The sequence below is a fragment of the Pseudorca crassidens genome, assembly GCF_039906515.1.
Source record: "Pseudorca crassidens isolate mPseCra1 chromosome 1 unlocalized genomic scaffold, mPseCra1.hap1 SUPER_1_unloc_2, whole genome shotgun sequence".
Taxonomy (NCBI): Eukaryota; Metazoa; Chordata; class Mammalia; order Artiodactyla; family Delphinidae; genus Pseudorca; species Pseudorca crassidens.
In genome coordinates, this window is record NW_027135939.1 from 785,664 (window position 1) to 798,573 (window position 12,910).

Sequence of the window (12,910 nt, forward strand, 5' to 3'; positions counted from 1 at the left end):
AGGCAGGACAGGCCATGGAGAACTGGGAGCCTTGTTATGCTGATGGGCGTGATGTAATTTGCCAACAGCCACTCTGGAGAAGTGTATGGTGTTTCCTGAAACATCTAAAAAACAAAGCAACAGAGCCTAGGGCACTTCCACTTATGGTCCGATAGCTTAGGGAAATTAAAATCAAAAAGACACAGCCACCCCAAAGTTTGGGACGGCTCTGTTTACAAGAACCTCATTTACGGTACAAGTTCAATATCGCAGAAAGCGAAAAATGGATAAAGAAGTTGTGGTACTTACGTACAATGCAATATCACTCAGCAATGAAATCTATGTCCTCAGGCCCATAGCAGGATAATGAGTGGATTCAGGTACGATGATTCTAAGTGAAATAAGTCACACAGAAAAAGAAACATCATAAGATATCACTAATACACGGAATGTAAGCTTGGGTACACAGGAACTTAATTACAAAACAGAACAGGGTCTCAAATCCAAAAAGCAACTTATGCTTGCTTAAGGGGAAAGGTGAGTTGGGGTGCTGCATAAAACCAGAGATTGAAATTAGCACAGATACCTTTCCATAAGCCAAATATGTAATAGACAAGAGCTACTGCTTGCTCAACGAAGTGGACTCAACACCCCATATTAAACGCCTAAGAATATACCTGACTAGTAAGAATCTTAAAACCTATGGATTTATATGTCTCCGAAAGAGAATCCAGCGTGTGTACAGCGGCATAAACACAGCAGTGATAGGATTGGTGAGGTTCGGTGAGCAAATGCAGACCCTTTGAAGTCATATTGCATGGTACCCATTCCATGGTTCTCAACTCTCCAGGTTTAAGGGATTCTTCCTTCAGCTAAAACATGCATGTGGAACCCAGAGGATGATCCACCGTGTGATCGGGAAACGTGTTCAAATGTGTCTCAGTTTTCGTCCCCTGGTACTCGGGTGCAACATTCCAGACGCTTTACTAACACTCTCCCCACTTGGAGAGTCAGTGCCTTTAACCTCCTGTTTGGCCCAGTTTGCAATTTCTTCGGAAAATGAACAGGAATAGGGAGAACCAATGAGAGACTAGCTGGAGGTGTCTGGACAGGTAAATTTAACTCTCATTTCCCACCAAGAAGAGGAATTAACCAAAGGCTCAGCGAGCCATGCCGGAACCACACTAGGGCCTGAAGCAATCCTGCGGTGTTGCGGCCAGCTCACAAGAAAGCGAGTTGAAGAAAGGAGCTCAGGGGCCCTGTAATTCACACACCTGCAGAGTTCTAAATGACAGCTATCGTCCAAAAATATATTGAAGTAAGGCTGCCAAGAGGACTTGAAAGCGGGGCAGAATTGCAGGAAACCGATTTCAGGAGGTAGACTGGAATTGCATGTAAAGCATAGGAAAAGAGGCAGAACGTCCACAATGATGCACTTGGCCAAAAAGGGCGTATGCGTTTTTTCCTGAATATATTCAGGAAAAAACGCATACGCCCTTTTTGGCCAACCAAGCAAGCTTGCAAAGGAAATCTGCACTACAATGAAGTCTCACTGCCCCCCGGTCAAAAGGGCCATCTGAAAAAAGTGTAAAATCCAGAAAGGCAGGACAGTCCATGGAGAACTGGGAGCCTTCTTATGCTGATGGGCGGGATGTAAATTGCCAACAGCCACTCTGGAGAAGTGTATGGTGTTTCCTGAAACATCTAAAAAACAAAGCAACAGAGCCTAGGGCACTTCCACTTATGGTCCTATAGCTTAGGGAAATTAAAATCAAAAAGACACAGCCACCCCAAAGTTTGGGACAGCTCTGTTTACAAGAACCTCGTTTACGGTACAAGTTCAATATCACAGAAAGCGAAAAATGGATAAAGAAGTTGTGGTACTAACGTACAATGCAATATCACTCAGCAATTAAATCTATGTCATCAGGCCCATAGCAGCATAATGAGTGGATTCAGGTACGATGATTGTAAGTGAAATATGTCACACAGAAAAAGAAACATCATAAGATATCACTAATACACGGAATGTAAACTTGGCTACACAGGAACTGAATTACAAAACAGAATAGGGTCTCAAATGTAGAAAACCAACGTATGCTTGCTTAAGGGGAAAGGTGAGTTGGGGTGCTGCATAAAACCAGAGATTGAAATTAGCACAGATACCTTTCCATAAGACAAATATGTAATAGACAAGAGCTACTGCTTGCTCAACGAAGTGGACTCAACACCCCATATTAAACGCCTAAGAATATACCTGACTAGTAAGAATCTTAAAACCTATGGATTTATATGTCTCCGAAAGAGAATCAAGTGTGTGTACAGTGGCATAAACGCAGCAGTGAAAGGATTGGTGAGGTTCGGTGAGCAAATGCAGACCCTTTGAAGTCATATTGCATGGTACCCATTCCACGGTTCTCAACTCTCCAGGTTTAAGGGATTCTTCCTTCAGCTAAAACATGCATGTGGAACCCAGAGTATGATCCAACGTGTGATCGGGAAACGTGTTCAAATGTGTCTCAGTTTTCGTCCCCTGGTACTCGGGTGTAACATTCCAGACGCTTTACTAACACTCTCCCCACTTGGAGAGTCAGTGCCTTTAACCTCCTGTTTGGCCCAGTTTGCAATTTCTGCGGAAAATGAACAGGAATAGGGAGAACCAATGAGAGACTAGCTGGAGGTGTCTGGACGGGCAAATTTAACTCTCAATTCCCACCAGGAAGAGGAATTAACCAAAGGCTCAGCGTGCCATGCCAGTACCACACTAGGGCCTGAAGCAATCCTGCGGTGTTGCGGCCAGCTCACAAGAAAGCGAGTTGAAGAAAGGAGCTCAGGGGCACTGTAATTCACAAACCTGCAGAGTTATACATGACAGCTATCATCCAAAAATATATTGAAGTAAGGCTGCCAAGAGGACTTGAAAGCGGGGCAGAATTGCAGGAAACCGATTTCAGGAGGTAGACTGGAATTGCATGTAAAGCATAGGAAAAGAGGCAGAACGTCCACAATGATGCACTTGGCCAAAAAGCGCGTATGCGTTTTTTCCTGAATATATTCAGGAAAAAACGCATACGCGCTTTTTGGCCACCCAAGCAAGCTTGCAAAGGAAATCTGCACTACAATGAAGTCTCACTGCCCCCCGGTCAAAAGGGCCATCTGAAAAAAGTGTAAAATCCAGAAAGGCAAGACAGGCCATGGAGAACTGGGAGCCTTCTTATGCTGATGGGCGGGATGTAAATTGCCAACAGCCACTCTGGAGAAGTGTATGGTGTTTCCTGAAACATCTAAAAAACAAAGCAACAGAGCCTAGGGCACTTCCACTTATGGTCCTATAGCTTAGGGAAATTAAAATCAAAAAGACACAGCCACCCCAAAGTTTGGGACAGCTCGGTTTACAAGAACCTCGTTTACGGTACAAGTTCAATATCGCAGAAAGCGAAAAATGGATAAAGAAGTTGTGGTACTTACGTACAATGCAATATCACTCAGCAATGAAATCTATGTCATCAGGCCAGTAGCAGCATAATGAGTGGATTCAGGTATGATGATTCTAAGTGAAATAAGTCACACAGAAAAACAAACATCATAAGATATCACTAATACACGGAATGTAAACTTGGCTACACAGAACCTGAATTACACAACAGAATAGGGTCTCAAATGTAGAAAACCAACTTATGCTTGCTTAAGGGGAAAGGTGAGTTGGGGTGCTGCATAAAACCAGAGATTGAAATTAGCACAGATACCTTTCCATAAGCCAAATATGTAATAGACAAGAGCTACTGCTTGCTCAACGAAGTGGACTCAACACCCCATATTAAACGCCTAAGGATATACCTGACTAGTAAGAATCTTAAAACCTATGGATATATATGTCTCCGAAAGAGAATCAAGCGTGTGTACAGCGGCATAAACGCAGCAGTGATAGGATTGGTGAGGTTCGGTGAGCAAATGAAGACCCCTTGAAGTCATATTGCATGGTACCCATTCCATGGTTCTCAACTCTCCAGGTTTAAGGGATTCTTCCTTCAGGTAAAACATGCATGAGGAACCCAGAGTATGATCCAACGTGTGATCGGGAAACGTGTTCAAATGTGTCTCAGTTTTCGTCCCCTGGTACTCGGGTGCAACATTCCAGACGCTTTACAAACACTCTCCCCACTTGGAGAGTCAGTGCCTTTAACCTCCTGTTTGGCCCAGTTTGCAATTTCTGCGGAAAATGAACAGGAATAGGGAGAACACATGAGAGACTAGCTGGAGGTGTCTGGACGGGCAAATTTAACTCTCATTTCCCACCAGGAAGAGGAATTAACCAAAGGTTCAGCGAGGCATGCCGGAACCACACTAGGGCCTGAAGCAATCCTGCGGTGTTGCGGCCAGCTCACAAGAAAGCGAGTTGAAGAAAGGAGCTCAGGGGCCCTGTAATTCACAAACCTGCAGAGTTATACATGACAGCTATCGTCCAAAAATATATTGAAGTAAGGCTGCCAAGAGGACTTGAAAGTGGGGCAGAATTGCAGGAAACCGATTTCAGGAGGTAGACTGGAATTGCATGTAAAGCATAGGAAAAGAGGCAGAACGTCCACAATGATGCACTTGGCCAAAAAGGGCGTATGCGTTTTTTCCTGAATATATTCAGGAAAAAACGCATACGCCCTTTTTGGCCAACCAAGCAAGCTTGCAAAGGAAATCTGCACTACAATGAAGTCTCACTGCCCCCCGGTCAAAAGGGCCATCTGAAAAAAGTGTAAAATCCAGAAAGGCAGGACAGTCCATGGAGAACTGGGAGCCTTCTTATGCTGATGGGTGGGATGTAAATTGCCAACAGCCACTCTGGAGAAGTGTATGGTGTTTCCTGAAACATCTAAAAAACAAAGCAACAGAGCCTAGGGCACTTCCACTTATGGTCCTATAGCTTAGGGAAATTAAAATCAAAAAGACGCAGCCACCCCAAAGTTTGGGACAGCTCTGTTTACAAGAACCTCGTTTACGGTACAAGTTCAATATCACAGAACGCGAAAAATGGATAAAGAAGTTGTGGTACTAACGTACAATGCAATATCACTCAGCAATGAAATCTCTTTCATCAGGCCCATAGCAGCATGAGTGGATTCAGGTACGATGATTGTAAGTGAAATATGTCACACAGAAAAAGAAACATCATAAGATATCACTAATACACGGAATGTAAACTTGGCTACACAGGAACTGAATTACAAAACAGAATAGGGTCTCAAATGTAGAAAACCAACGTATGCTTGCTTAAGGGGAAAGGTGAGTTGGGGTGCTGCATAAAACCAGAGATTGAAATTAGCACAGATACCTTTCCATAAGACAAATATGTAATAGACAAGAGCTACTGCTTGCTCAACGAAGTGGACTCAACACCCCATATTAAACGCCTAAGAATATACCTGACTAGTAAGAATCTTAAAACCTATGGATTTATATGTCTCCGAAAGAGAATCAAGTGTGTGTACAGTGACATAAACGCAGCAGTGAAAGGATTGGTGAGGTTCGGTGAGCAAATGCAGACCCTTTGAAGTCATATTGCATGGTACCCATTCCACGGTTCTCAACTCTCCAGGTTTAAGGGATTCTTCCTTCAGGTAAAACATGCATGAGGAACCCAGAGTATGATCCAACGTGTGATCGGGAAACGTGTTCAAATGTGTCTCAGTTTTCGTCCCCTGGTACTCGGGTGCAACATTCCAGACGCTTTACAAACACTCTCCCCACTTGGAGAGTCAGTGCCTTTAACTTCCTGTTTGGCCCAGTTTGCAATTTCTGCGGAAAATGAACAGGAATAGGGAGAACACATGAGAGACTAGCTGGAGGTGTCTGGACGGGCAAATTTAACTCTCATTTCCCACCAAGAAGAGGAATTAACCAAAGGCTCAGCGAGCCATGCCGGAACCACACTAGGGACTGAAGCAATCCTGCGGTGTTGCGGCCAGCTCACAAGAAAGCGAGTTGAAGAAAGGAGCTCAGGGGCCCTGTAATTCACAAACCTGCAGAGTTATACATGACAGCTATCGTCCAAAAATATATTGAAGTAAGGCTGCCAAGAGGACTTGAAAGCGGGGCAGAATTGCAGGAAACCGATTTCAGGAGGTAGACTGGAATTGCATGTAAAGCATAGGAAAAGAGGCAGAACGTCCACAATGATGCACTTGGCCAAAAAGGGCGTATGCGTTTTTTCCTGAATATATTCAGGAAAAAACGCATACGCCCTTTTTGGCCAACCAAGCAAGCTTGCAAAGGAAATCTGCACTACAATGAAGTCTCACTGCCCCCCGGTCAAAAGGGCCATCTGAAAAAAGTGTAAAATCCAGAAAGGCAGGACAGTCCATGGAGAACTGGGAGCCTTCTTATGCTGATGGGCGGGATGTAAATTGCCAACAGCCACTCTGGAGAAGTGTATGGTGTTTCCTGAAACATCTAAAAAACAAAGCAACAGAGCCTAGGGCACTTCCACTTATGGTCCTATAGCTTAGGGAAATTAAAATCAAAAACACACAGCCACCCCAAAGTTTGGGACAGCTCTGTTTACAAGAACCTCGTTTACGGTACAAGTTCAATATCACAGAAAGCGAAAAATGGATAAAGAAGTTGTGGTACTAACGTACAATGCAATATCACTCAGCAATGAAATCTATGTCATCAGGCCCATAGCAGCATAATGAGTGGATTCAGGTACGATGATTCTAAGTGAAATATGTCACACAGAAAAAGAAACATCATAAGATATCACTAATACACGGAATGTAAACTTGGCTACACAGGAACTGAATTACAAAACAGAATAGGGTCTCAAATGTAGAAAACCAACTTATGCTTGCTTAAGGGGAAAGGTGAGTTGGGGTGCTGCATAAAACCAGAGATTGAAATTAGCACAGATACCTTTCCATAAGACAAATATGTAATAGACAAGAGCTACTGCTTGCTCAACGAAGTGGACTCAACACCCCATATTAAACGCCTAAGAATATACCTGACTAGTAAGAATCTTAAAACCTATGGATTTATATGTCTCCGAAAGAGAATCAAGTGCGTGTACAGCGGCATAAACGCAGCAGTGATAGGATTGGTGAGGTTCGGTGAGCAAATGCAGACCCTTTGAAGTCATATTGCATGGTACCCATTCCATGGTTCTCAACTCTCCAGGTTTAAGGGATTCTTCCTTCAGCTAAAACATGCATGTGGAACCCAGAGTATGATCCACCGTGTAATCGGGAAACGTGTTCAAATGTGTCTCAGTTTTCGTCCCCTGGTACTCGGGTGCAACATTCCAGATGCTTTACTAACACTCTCCCCACTTGGAGAATCAGTGCCTTTAACCTCCTGTTTGGCCCAGTTGGCAATTTCTTCGGAAAATGAACAGGAATAGGGAGAACCAATGAGAGACTAGCTGGAGGTGTCTGGACGGGCAAATTTTACTCTCATTTCCCACCAGGAAGAGGAATTAACCAAAGGCTCAGCCTGCCGTGCCGGAACCACACTAGGGCCTGAAGCAATCCTGCGGTGTTGCGGCCAGCTCATAAGAAAGCGAGTTGAAGAAAGGAGCTCAGGGGCACTGTAATTCACAAACCTGCAGAGTTATAAATGACAGCTATCGTCCAAAAATATATTGAAGTAAGGCTGCCAAGAGGACTTGAAAGCGGGGCAGAATTGCAGGAAACCGATTTCAGGAGGTAGACTGGAATTGCATGTAAAGCATAGGAAAAGAGGCAGAACGTCCACAATGATGCACTTGGCCAAAAAGCGCGTATGCGTTTTTTCCTGAATATATTCAGGAAAAAACGCATATGCCCTTTTTGGCCACCCAAGCAAGCTTGCAAAGGAAATCTGCACTACAATGAAGTCTCACTGCCCCCCGGTCAAAAGGGCCATCTGAAAAAAGTGTAAAATCCAGAAAGGCAAGACAGGCCATGGAGAACTGGGAGCCTTCTTATGCTGATGGGCGGGATGTAAATTGCCAACAGCCACTCTGGAGAAGTGTATGGTGTTTCCTGAAACATCTAAAAAACAAAGCAACAGAGCCTAGGGCACTTCCACTTATGGTCCTATAGATTAGGGAAATTAAAATCAAAAAGACACAGCCACCCCAAAGTTTGGGACAGCTCGGTTTACAAGAACCTCGTTTACGGTACAAGTTCAATATCGCAGAAAGCGAAAAATGGATAAAGAAGTTGTGGTACTTACGTACAATGCAATATCACTCAGCAATGAAATCTATGTCATCAGGCCAGTAGCAGCATAATGAGTGGATTCAGGTATGATGATTCTAAGTGAAATAAGTCACACAGAAAAACAAACATCATAAGATATCACTAATACACGGAATGTAAACTTGGCTACACAGGACCTGAATTACACAACAGAATAGGGTCTCAAATGTAGAAAACCAACTTATGCTTGCTTAAGGGGAAAGGTGAGTTGGGGTGCTGCATAAAACCAGAGATTGAAATTAACACAGATACCTTTCCATAAGCCAAATATGTAATAGACAAGAGCTACTGCTTGCTCAACGAAGTGGACTCAACACCCCATATTAAACGCCTAAGAATATACCTGACTAGTAAGAATCTTAAAACCTATGCATATATATGTCTCCAAAAGAGAATCAAGCGTGTGTACAGCGGCATAAACGCAGCAGTGATAGGATTGGTGAGGTTCGGTGAGCAAATGCAGACCCTTTGAAGTCATATTGCATGGTACCCATTCCATGGTTCTCAACTCTCCAGGTTTAAGGGATTCTTCCTTCAGGTAAAACATGCATGAGGAACCCAGAGTATGATCCAACGTGTGATCGGGAAACGTGTTCAAATGTGTCTCAGTTTTCGTCCCCTGGTACTCGGGTGCAACATTCCAGACGCTTTACAAACACTCTCCCCACTTGGAGAGTCAGTGCCTTTAACCTCCTGTTTGGCCCAGTTTGCAATTTCTGCGGAAAATGAACAGGAATAGGGAGAACACATGAGAGTCAAGCTGGAGGTGTCTGGACGGGCAAATTTAACTCTCATTTCCCACCAAGAAGAGGAATTAACCAAAGGCTCAGCGAGCCATGCCGGAACCACACTAGGGACTGAAGCAATCCTGCGGTGTTGCGGCCAGCTCACAAGAAAGCGAGTTGAAGAAAGGAGCTCAGGGGCCCTGTAATTCACAAACCTGCAGAGTTATACATGACAGCTATCGTCCAAAAATATATTGAAGTAAGGCTGCCAAGAGGACTTGAAAGCGGGGCAGAATTGCAGGAAACCGATTTCAGGAGGTAGACTGGAATTGCATGTAAAGCATAGGAAAAGAGGCAGAACGTCCACAATGATGCACTTGGCCAAAAAGGGCGTATGCGTTTTTTCCTGAATATATTCAGGAAAAAACGCATACGCCCTTTTTGGCCAACCAAGCAAGCTTGCAAAGGAAATCTGCACTACAATGAAGTCTCACTGCCCCCCGGTCAAAAGGGCCATCTGAAAAAAGTGTAAAATCCAGAAAGGCAGGACAGTCCATGGAGAACTGGGAGCCTTCTTATGCTGATGGGCGGGATGTAAATTGCCAACAGCCACTCTGGAGAAGTGTATGGTGTTTCCTGAAACATCTAAAAAACAAAGCAACAGAGCCTAGGGCACTTCCACTTATGGTCCTATAGCTTAGGGAAATTAAAATCAAAAAGACACAGCCACCCCAAAGTTTGGGACAGCTCTGTTTACAAGAACCTCGTTTACGGTACAAGTTCAATATCACAGAAAGCGAAAAATGGATAAAGAAGTTGTGGTACTAACGTACAATGCAATATCACTCAGCAATGAAATCTATGTCATCAGGCCCATAGCAGCATAATGAGTGGATTCAGGTATGATGATTCTAAGTGAAATATGTCACAGAGAAAAAGAAACATCATAAGATATCACTAATACACGGAATGTAAACTTGGCTACACAGGAACTGAATTACAAAACAGAATAGGGTCTCAAATGTAGAAAACCAACTTATGCTTGCTTAAGGGGAAAGGTGAGTTGGGGTGCTGCATAAAACCAGAGATTGAAATTAGCACAGATACCTTTCCATAAGACAAATATGTAATAGACAAGAGCTACTGCTTGCTCAACGAAGTGGACTCAACACCCCATATTAAACGCCTAAGAATATACCTGACTAGTAAGAATCTTAAAACCTATGGATTTATATGTCTCCGAAAGAGAATCAAGTGTGTGTACAGCGGCATAAACGCAGCAGTGATAGGATTGGTGAGGTTCGGTGAGCAAATGCAGACCCTTTGAAGTCATATTGCATGGTACCCATTCCATGGTTCTCAACTCTCCAGGTTTAAGGGATTCTTCCTTCAGCTAAAACATGCATGTGGAACCCAGAGTATGATCCACCGTGTAATCGGGAAACGTGTTCAAATGTGTCTCAGTTTTCGTCCCCTGGTACTCGGGTGCAACATTCCAGATGCTTTACTAACACTCTCCCCACTTGGAGAGTCAGTGCCTTTAACCTCCTGTTTGGCCCAGTTTGCAATTTCTTCGGAAAATGAACAGGAATAGGGAGAACCAATGAGAGACTAGCTGGAGGTGTCTGGACGGGCAAATTTTACTCTCATTTCCCACCAGGAAGAGGAATTAACCAAAGGCTCAGCCTGCCGTGCCGGAACCACACTAGGGCCTGAAGCAATCCTGCGGTGTTGCGGCCAGCTCACAAGAAAGCGAGTTGAAGAAAGGAGCTCAGGGGCACTGTAATTCACAAACCTGCAGAGTTATAAATGACAGCTATCGTCCAAAAATATATTGAAGTAAGGCTGCCAAGAGGACTTGAAAGCGGGGCAGAATTGCAGGAAACCGATTTCAGGAGGTAGACTGGAATTGCATGTAAAGCATAGGAAAAGAGGCAGAACGTCCACAATGATGCACTTGGCCAAAAAGCGCGTATGCGTTTTTTCCTGAATATATTCAGGAAAAAACGCATATGCCCTTTTTGGCCACCCAAGCAAGCTTGCAAAGGAAACCTGCACTACAATGAAGTCTCACTGCCCCCCGGTCAAAAGGGCCATCTGAAAAAAGTGTAAAATCCAGAAAGGCAAGACAGGCCATGGAGAACTGGGAGCCTTCTTATGCTGATGGGCGGGATGTAAATTGCCAACAGCCACTCTGGAGAAGTGTATGGTGTTTCCTGAAACATCTAAAAAACAAAGCAACAGAGCCTAGGGCACTTCCACTTATGGTCCTATAGATTAGGGAAATTAAAATCAAAAAGACACAGCCACCCCAAAGTTTGGGACAGCTCGGTTTACAAGAACCTCGTTTACGGTACAAGTTCAATATCGCAGAAAGCGAAAAATGGATAAAGAAGTTGTGGTACTTACGTACAATGCAATATCACTCAGCAATGAAATCTATGTCATCAGGCCAGTAGCAGCATAATGAGTGGATTCAGGTATGATGATTCTAAGTGAAATAAGTCACACAGAAAAACAAACATCATAAGATATCACTAATACACGGAATGTAAACTTGGCTACACAGGACCTGAATTACACAACAGAATAGGGTCTCAAATGTAGAAAACCAACTTATGCTTGCTTAAGGGGAAAGGTGAGTTGGGGTGCTGCATAAAACCAGAGATTGAAATTAGCACAGATACCTTTCCATAAGCCAAATATGTAATAGACAAGAGCTACTGCTTGCTCAACGAAGTGGACTCAACACCCCATATTAAACGCCTAAGAATATACCTGACTAGTAAGAATCTTAAAACCTATGCATATATATGTCTCCAAAAGAGAATCAAGCGTGTGTACAGCGGCATAAACGCAGCAGTGATAGGATTGGTGAGGTTCGGTGAGCAAATGAAGACCCTTTGAAGTCATATTGCATGGTACCCATTCCATGGTTCTCAACTCTCCAGGTTTAAGGGATTCTTCCTTCAGGTAAAACATGCATGAGGAACCCAGAGTATGATCCAACGTGTGATTGGGAAACGTGTTCAAATGTGTCTCAGTTTTCGTCCCCTGGTACTCGGGTGCAACATTCCAGACGCTTTACAAACACTCTCCCCACTTGGAGAGTCAGTGCCTTTAACCTCCTGTTTGGCCCAGTTTGCAATTTCTGCGGAAAATGAACAGGAATAGGGAGAACACATGAGAGACCAGCTGGAGGTGTCTGGACGGGCAAATTTAACTCTCATTTCCCACCAAGAAGAGGAATTACCAAAGGCTCAGCGAGCCATGCCGGAACCACACTAGGGACTGAAGCAATCCTGCGGTGTTGCGGCCAGCTCACAAGAAAGCGAGTTGAAGAAAGGAGCTCAGGGGCCCTGTAATTCACAAACCTGCAGAGTTATACATGACAGCTATCGTCCAAAAATATATTGAAGTAAGGCTGCCAAGAGGACTTGAAAGCGGGGCAGAATTGCAGGAAACCGATTTCAGGAGGTAGACTGGAATTGCATGTAAAGCATAGGAAAAGAGGCAGAACGTCCACAATGATGCACTTGGCCAAAAAGGGCGTATGCGTTTTTTCCTGAATATATTCAGGAAAAAACGCATACGCCCTTTTTGGCCAACCAAGCAAGCTTGCAAAGGAAATCTGCACTACAATGAAGTCTCACTGCCCCCCGGTCAAAAGGGCCATCTGAAAAAAGTGTAAAATCCAGAAAGGCAGGACAGTCCATGGAGAACTGGGAGCCTTCTTATGCTGATGGGCGGGATGTAAATTGCCAACAGCCACTCTGGAGAAGTGTATGGTGTTTCCTGAAACATCTAAAAAACAAAGAAACAGAGCCTAGGGCACTTCCACTTATGGTCCTATAGATTAGGGAAATTAAAATCAAAAAGACACAGCCACCCCAAAGTTTGGGACAGCTCTGTTTACAAGAACCTCGTTTACGGTACATGTTCAATATCACAGAATGCGAAAAATGGATAAAGAAG

The 12,910-nt window shown here is 43.9% G+C and overlaps 1 long non-coding RNA gene across 4 annotated transcripts in view; it reads right to left on the minus strand.

Annotated features, from left to right (window-relative positions):
* The window catches only part of LOC137217934 (uncharacterized), a 905,482-nt gene that overhangs the window by 671,324 nt on the left and 221,248 nt on the right, over nucleotides 1–12,910 (minus strand). Inside the window, exon 6 of one of the 4 annotated variants that reach the window (XR_010940325.1) lies at nucleotides 9,765–9,846. The exons of the other annotated variants lie outside the window; for them this stretch is intronic. This is a non-coding gene — a long non-coding RNA (uncharacterized lncRNA). The remainder of the gene's footprint in view (nucleotides 1–9,764; nucleotides 9,847–12,910) is intronic. 4 annotated transcript variants of the gene reach the window in all.